Source organism: Vulpes vulpes, chromosome X (genome assembly GCF_048418805.1).
Source record: "Vulpes vulpes isolate BD-2025 chromosome X, VulVul3, whole genome shotgun sequence".
NCBI classification, from domain to species: Eukaryota; Metazoa; Chordata; class Mammalia; order Carnivora; family Canidae; genus Vulpes; species Vulpes vulpes.
Window position 1 is genome coordinate 73,270,318 of NC_132796.1, and position 8,607 is coordinate 73,278,924.

Genomic DNA, 8,607 nt, shown 5'->3' on the forward strand with positions numbered 1-8,607 from the left:
TTTTTAACCTTCCTATTCATTTACTTAAGAAACTGGATCTTTGGCCTATGGAGTTTGCATTCCGGATTTTGCCAATCATATCCTTATTGTTTATTACGTTCCTCTGCCTTTCCTCCTTCCTTCAAATCACTAATTAGGGTTAGAGGCTTGCAGTGATTTGGGTCTTTGGGCAAGAGTACCTCAGATGTGTTGGTGGACTTCCCATAGCCTTACACCAGGAGCCTAGTAGTGTCTGGTTGTCTCTCCTCCTGTGATGATGAGATTGATCACTGGGCTCAGCTGTTGTCAGCCTGATCCAGTCAGTATGAAATCTTCCATCTGCTTCTCACCTCATATTTTTCACAACCTCTGATGACTGTTGCCTAGAACCGCATTCCAGTAAGGTTACAAAAGTATGATGCACTATTTCATTGATTTCTTCTTTGTTTAAAAAGGTTTTATTTATTTATTAGAGACACAGAGAGAGAAAGAGAGAGGCAGACACATGGGTAGAGGGAGAAGCAGGCTCTCCAACGAGCAGGGAGCCCAATGCGGGACTCGATCCCAGGACCCCGGGATCATGACCTGAGCCAAAGGCAGACGCTCGACCACTGAACCACCCAGGTGCCCCTTCTTTGATTTCTTCTGCATGTTCTTTTATAAAAGAAACTTCCCCTCATCAATTATTAGGTTATGCATATGTATAGTAAGCACAGGATGGTAATGTGAATGCTTAGTTCTTTTGCAATATTTCCACTGTCTAAAATAATGAGTTGTTTCCCTAGGATCCTCAAAGGTGAGCATGAGTAGGCTTTGTTGGTGGTGGTGAAGGTGGTGGTGTTTTCCTTTTTACATTCTCATCGTGAGTTCAGGGATGTTGCTGTATTTGATGTGCTTTAGTGTATTGTAGTCATTAATGTTTTTGATAATTGTTCTACTTTCGGCCAGTGGGAGCCTCTTCAGGTTGGCTTCTGTCTCTTTTTGGCATGGTTTCTGGTATGAGAGTTCAATCCAGACTTACCTGGTACAACCCCAGCTTAGACCTGGAATCAGCCATTTAGTGGGAAATGCGCCTAAAGGATTCAGTCTGGGGACTAGAGTTGCTCATTGCTCCTGGGTTGGTCATTGTTTCTTGCCTTTTCCAGTGCAGGGAGCCTGTGAATCTATGTTTTATTTTTTAGGGACTACACATTGGAGGGGAGGGGGCAAGATGGCGGAAGAGTAGGGTCCCCAAGTCACCTGTCCCCACCAAATTACCTAGATAACTTTCAAATCATCCTGAAAACCTACGAATTCGGTCTGAGATTTAAGGAGAGAACAGCTGGAATGCTACAGTGAGAAGACTTTGCACTTCTATCAAGGTAGGAAGACGGGGGAAAAAATAAATAAAAAAGCATCCAAGGGGGAGGGGCCCCGCGAGGAGCTGGGCTAAGGCCGCCCTGAGAGTGCCCCCAGGACAGGAAAGCCCCATCCTGGAGAAGCAGGAGCTTCACCAATCTTCCCGGATGGAAAGGTGCGTGCAGAGAGTCGGGGCAGGATCCCAGGAGGGGCGGGGATGCCCTCAGGCTCCCAGGGGCACTAACAGAGGAACTGCACCCTGGGGGAGAACGCGCCACACACCTCGGAGGAGCTCCCTAAAGGTCTGCAGCGCGCACAACCGGCTGAGGACCACGGAGGCCCAGGAGCAGTTTGGTGGTGGCACCGACTGGGGCTCCTCGCAGAGGGGTCTGCACAGGCCCCAGACCCAGGGCGCTGGGGGGCACAGCCCAAGATTGGGCGCTCCCCCTGGGACAGGCAGAGGACGGGAGGACACAGTACAGCAAGGACGTTCCTGCCACTGGGCGGCCCCGAGCTGTTCAGATCAGGGGCCCCCACCCCGGAGCATCCAGGCCCCTGCGGACTGGGAGCTATGGTACTAACTGCGGAGCTGACTCCAGGGCTGGAGAGCTGGCCGCCGCCACTGTTGTTGTTCCTCCTGGGGACTCACAGGATAAACAACCCCCACTGAGCCATGCACCAGGCAGGGGGCTGAGCAGCTACCCCAGGTGCACACACCTGAGAATCAGCAAAGCAGGCCCCTCCCCCAGGAGTCCAGCTAGAAGGACAGGGGAAAAGCAAGTTATTGTCCATGCAGCACTGGAAAGTTCTAGGGGAAGTCGAGGGATTTACAGAATATAGAATCAGAGGATACTCCCCCTTGTTTTTTGTTTTTTGTTTGCTTCCCCCCCTTTTTCCTTTTTTCTTTTCTTTTCTTTCCTTTTTTCCCTTCTCTCTTTTTCTCCTTTTTCCAGTACAATTTGTTTTTGGCCACTCTGCAGTGAGCAAAATGACTAGAAGGAAAAAATCATCTCAAAAGAAAGAATCAGAAACAGTCCTCTCTACCACAAAGTGACAGAATTTGGATTACAATTCAATGTCAGAAAGGCAATTCAGAAGTACAATCATAAAGCTAATGGTGGCTCTAGAAAAAAGCATAAAGGATTCCAGAGTCTTCATGACTGCAGAATTTAGATCTAATCAGGCAGAAATAAAAAATCAATTAAATGAGATGCAATCCAAACTGGAGGTCCTAACAACAAGGGTTAACGAGGTAGAAGAACGAGTGAGTGACATAGAAGGCAAGTTGATGGCAAGGAGGGAAACTGAGGAAAAAAGAGAAAAACAATTAAAACCTCATGAGGATAGGTTAAGGGAAATAAATGACAGGCTCAGAAGGAAAAATCTACGTGTAATTGGGGTTCCCGAGGGCACCGAAAGGGACAGAGGTATAGAATATGTATTTCAACAAGTCATAGCTGAGAACTTTCCTAACTTGGGAAGGGAAACAGGCATTCAGATCCAGGAGATAGAGAGAACCCCCTTATATATATATAAAAAAAAAACTGCACCACACCTCTACATTTAAGAGTGAACCTTGCAAATTCCAAGATAAAGAGAAGATCCTTAAAGCAGCAAGAGGCAAGAAATCTCTAAGTTTTAAGGGGAGAAATATCAGATTAATAGCAGACCTCTCCACAGATACCTGGCAGGCCAGAAAGGGCTGGCAGGATATATTCAGGGTCCTAAATAAGAAGAACCTGCAGCCAAGAAAACTTTTTCCAGCAAGGCTCTCATTCAGAATAGAGACAGAGATAAAGAGCTTCCAAGATAGGCAGAAACTGAAAAAGTATGTGACCACCAAGGAAGCTCTGCAAGAAATACGAAGGGGGATTCTGTAATAGAAAGAGGAAGTCCGGGATCCCTGGGTGGCGCAGCGGTTTGGCGCCTGCCTTTGGCCCAGGGCGCGATCCTGGAGACCCGGGATCGGATCCCACATCGGGCTCCCGGTGCATGGAGCCTGCTTCTCCCTCTGCCTGTGTCTCTGCCTCTCTCTCTCTCTCGCTCTCTGTGTGACTATCATAAATAAATTTAAAAAAATATATAAAAAAAAAAAAGAAAGAAAGAGGAAGTCCAAGGGAACAAGGCACAAAAACAGGGACTGAATAAGTATCATGAGGACACTAAACTCATATCTTTCAACAGCAACTCTGAACGTGAAAGGGCTTACTGACCCCATCAAAAGGCGCAGGGTTTCAGACTGGATAAAAAAGCAGGACCCATCTATTTGCTGTCTACAAGAGACTCATTTTAGACATAAAGGCACCTACAGCCTGAAAATAAAAGGTTGGAGAACCATTTACCATTCAAATGGTCCTCAAAAGAAAGCAGGGGTAGCCATCCTTATATCAGATAAATTAAAGTTTCTCCCAAAGACTGAGTAAGAGATGAAGAGGGACACTATATCATACTTAAAGTATCTATCCAACAAGAGGACCTAACAGTCGGCAATATTTATGCCCTGAATGTGGGAGCTACCAAGTATATCAATCAATTAATAATAAAAGTTAAGACATACTTAGACAATGATACACTTATACTTGGTGACTTGAATGTAGTGCTTTCTACAATCGACAGATCTTCTAAGCACAACATCTCCAAAGACACAAGAGCTTTAAATGATACACTGGACCAGATGGATTTCACAGATATTTACAGAACTTTACATCCAAACGCAACTGAATACACATTCTTCTCAAGTACACATGGAACTTTCTCCAGCATAGATCACATACTAGGACACAAATCCGGTCTTAACTGATACCAAAAGATTGGGATCATCCCCTGAATATTTTCAGACCATTATGCTTTGAAACTAGAACTAAATCACAAGAAGAAGTTTGGAAGGATTTCAAACACGTGGAGATTAAGGACCATCCTAGTAAAAGATGAAAGGGTAAACCAGGAAATTAGAGAAGAATTAAAAAGATTCATGGAAAGTAATGAGAATGAAGAAGATACAACCATTCAAAATCTTTGGGATACAGCAAAAGCAGTCCTGAGGGGGAAATACATCACAATACAAGCATCCATCCGAAAACTGGAAAGAACTCAAATACAAAAGTAACCTTGCACTTGAAGAGGCTGGAGAAAAAACAGCAAATAGATCCTACACCCAGCAGAAGAAGAGAGTTAATAAAGATTTTAGCAGAACTCAATGAAATAGAGACCAGAAGAACTGTGGAACAGATCAACAAAACCAGGAGTTAGTTCTTTGAAAGAATGAATAAAATAGATAAACCATTAGCCAGGCTTATTAGAAAGAAGAGAGAAAAGACTCAAATTAATAAAGTCATGAATGAGAAAAGAGAGATCACCACCAACAGCAAGGTAAAGCAAACGATTTTAAAAACATATTATGAGCAGCTATACGCCGATAAATTAGGCAATCTAGAAGAAATGGACGCATTTCTGGAAAGCCACAAACTACCAAAACTGGCACAGGAAGAAAGAAAAAACCTGAACAGGCCAATAACCAGGGAGGAAATTGAAGCAGTCATCAAAAACCTCCCAAGACACAAAACTCCAGGGCCAGATGGCTTCTAAGGGGAATTGTATCAAACGTTTAAAGAAGAAACCATATTTATTCTACTAAAACTGTTCAGAAAGAATAGAAAGAGATTGAGTACTTCCAAACTCGCTCTATGAGGCTAGCAGCACCTTAATTCCAAAACCAGACAAAGACCCCACCAAAAAGGAGAATTATAGACCAGTATCCCTGATGAACACGGATGCAAAAATTCTCAACTAGATACTAGGCTATAGGATCCAGCAATACATTAAGAAGATTATTCACCATGAACAAGTGGGATTTATCCCCGGGATGCAAGGCTGGTTCAACACTCATAAAGCAATTAATGTGATTGATCATATCAGCAAGAGAAAAAGAAGAACCATAGGATCCTCTCAATAAATGCAGAGAAAGCATTTGACAAAATACAGCATCCATTCCTGATGAAAACTCTTCAGAGATTAGGGATAGAGGGAACATTCCTCAGCATCTTAAAAGCCATCTACGAAAAGCCCACAGCAAATATCATTCTCAATGGGGAAACACTGGGAGCCTTTCCCCTAAGATCAGGAAAAAGACAGGGATGTCTACTCTCACCACTGCTATTCACCATTCAACATAGTACTAGAAGGCCTAGCCTCAGCAATCAGACAACAAAAAGAAATAAAAGGTATGCAAATTGGCAAAGAAAAAGCCAAACTCTCCCTCTTCACAGATGACATGATACTGTACCTAGACAACCCAAAAGATTCCACCCCAAGATTGCTGGAACTCATACAGCAATTTGGCAGTGTTGCAGGATGCAAAATCAATGCCCAGAAGTCAGTGGCATTTCTATACACTAACAATGAGACTGAAAAAAGAGAAATTAAGGAGTCAATCCCATTTACAATTGCACCCAAAAGCATAAGATACCTAGGAATAAACCTAACCAAAGAGGTAAAGGATCTATACCCTAAAAACTATAGAACACTTCTGAAAGAAATTGAGGAAGACACAAAGTGATGGAAAAATATTCCATGCTCATGGATTGGAAGGGGTTAATATTATGACAATGTTAATGCTACCTAGGGCAATTTCCACATTTAATGCAATCCCTATCGAAATTCCATGGACTTTCTTCAGAGAGTTGGAAGAAATCATCTTAGGATTTGTGTAGAATCAGAAAAGACCCTGAATAGCCAGGGGAATATTGAAAAAGAAAACCATATCGGGGGGCATCACAATGCCAGATTTCAGGTTGTACTACAAAGCTGTGTTCATCAAGACAGTGTGGTACTGGCACAAAAACATACACGTATATCAATGGGACAGAATAGAGAACCCAGAAGTGGACCCTGAACTTTATGGTCAACTAATATTCGATAAAGGAGGAAAGACTATCCATTGGAAGACAGTCTCTTCAATAAATGGTGCTGGGAAAATTGACATCCACATGCAGAAGAATGAAACTCAACCAAAGATAAACTCAAAATGCATGAAAGATCTAAATGTGAGACAAGATTCCATCAAAATCCTAGAGGATAACACAGGCAACCCCCTTTTTGAACTCGGCCACAGTAACTTCTTGCAAGAAACATTCATGAAGGGAAGAGAAACTAAAGCAAAAATTAATTATTGCGACTTCATCAAGATAAGAAGCTTGTGCACAGCAAAAGAAACAGTCAACAGAACTAAAAGACAGCCTACAGAATGGGAGAAGATATTTGCAAATGACGTATCAGATAAAGAACTAGTATCCAAGATCTATAAAGAACTTATAAACTCAACAGCAAAGAAACAATCCAATTATGAAATGGACAGAAGACATGAACAGAAATCTCACAGAGGAAGACATAGACATGGGCAACAAGCACATGAGAAAATGCTCCGCATCACTGGCCATCAGGGAATTACAAATCAAAACCACAATGAGATACCACCTGACTCCAGTGATAATGGGAAAATTAACAAGGCAGGAAACAACAAATGTTGGAGAGGATATGGAGAAAGGAGAACCCTCTTGCACTGTTGGTGGGAATGTGACCTGGTGCAGCCCCTCTGGAAAACTGTGTGGAGGTTCCTCAAAGGGTTACAAATAGATCTGCCCTAGGACCCAGCAATTGCACTGCTGGGGATTTACGCCAAAGATACAGATGCAGTGAAAGGCCAGGACACCTGCACCCCGATGTTTATAGCAGCAATGTCCACAACAGCCAAACTGTGGAAGGAGCCTCGGTGTCCATCAAAAGATGAATGGATAAAGAAGATGTGGTCTGAGTGAATATTACTCAGCCATTAGAAACGACAAATACCCACCATTTGCTTTGATGTGAATGGAACTGGAGGGTATTATGTTGAGTGAAATAAGTCAATCGGAGAAGGACAAACATTATATGGTCTTATTCATTTGGGGAGTATAAAAAATAGTTGAAGGGAATAAAAGGGAAAGGAGGGAAAATGAGTGGGAAATATCAGAAAGGGAGACAGAACATGAGAGACTCCTAACTCTGGGAATCGAACAAGGGGTGGTGGAAAGGGAGGTGGGTGGGGGGTGGGGGTGACTGGGTGATGGGCACTGAGGGGGGCACTTGATGGGATGAGGACTGGGTTTTATGCTATATGTTGGCAAATTGAACTCCAATAAAGAAAGAAAAAGAAGAAAAAAAGAAAGAAGAAAGAAAGAAAGAAAGAGAAAGAAAGAAAAGAAGAAAGAAAGAAAGAAAGAAAGAAAGAAAGAAAGAAAGAAAGAAAGAAAGAAAAGAGAGAGAAAGAAGAAACAAAGAAAGAAAGAAAGGAAGGAAGAAAGAAAGAAAGAAAGAAAGAAAGAAAGAAAGAAAGAAAGAGGGCAGAATGGGAATGAGGAATCTCACACAGAGAGAGGCAGAAACGCAGGCAGAGGGAGAAGTAGGCTCCATACAGGGAGCCCTATGTGGGACTCGATCTCAGGTCTCCAGGATCACGCCCTGGGCTGAAGGCAGGTGCTAAACCACTAAGCCACCCAGGGATCCCTGTCAATTTCTTTAAAAAGACATTTTTAGAATTTATACTGGGATTGCACTGAATCTATATATCAGTTTGAGAGAATAGATATCTTAACAATCCTGAGTCTTATAAACCATGAAAATGGTGTATCCTTCTATTATTTAAGTCTTATTTAATTTCTCTGAGCAATGGTTTTTATTTTTTTTTATTTATTTATTTATTTATTTATTTATTTATTTATTTATTTATTGTTGTTTTTAATTTGGAGTGCTTCACGAATTTCCCCTTGCTCAGGGGCCATGCTAATCTTCTCTGTATCGTTCCAATTTTAGTATATGTGCTGCTGAAGCCAACACCAATGTTTTGTAATGTTAAATGTACAGGCATTGCACATCCATGGACAGATTATTCCTAAGTATCTCATCCTTCCTGTTATTCTTATAAACGGCAATATTTTAAAATAAAATCTTCATCTATTTTCTTTTTTAGGTTTTTGTTTAAATTCCAGTTGGTTAGCATACAATGTAACCTTAGTTTTAGGTGTATAATATAGTGATTCAACACTTCCATACAACACCCAGTTCTCATCACAAGTGCACTCCTTAATCCCTATCATCTATTTCACCCATCCCCTTACCTACCTCCCTTCTGGTTGCTGTTTGTTCTGTATAGTTAAGAGTATGTTTTTTTTGGCTTGTGACTTTCTCATTTTCCTCCTTTACTCATTTCTTTTGTTTCTTAAATTCCACATATGAGAGAAATCATATAGTATCATG

At 41.9% G+C, this 8,607-nt stretch overlaps 1 pseudogene; it reads right to left on the reverse strand.

The window, feature by feature from the left end:
- Positions 1 to 8,087: 8,087 nt before the first annotated feature.
- LOC140596329 (U6 spliceosomal RNA) lies at positions 8,088 to 8,187 on the reverse strand (annotated as a pseudogene).
- Positions 8,188 to 8,607: the final 420 nt, after the last annotated feature.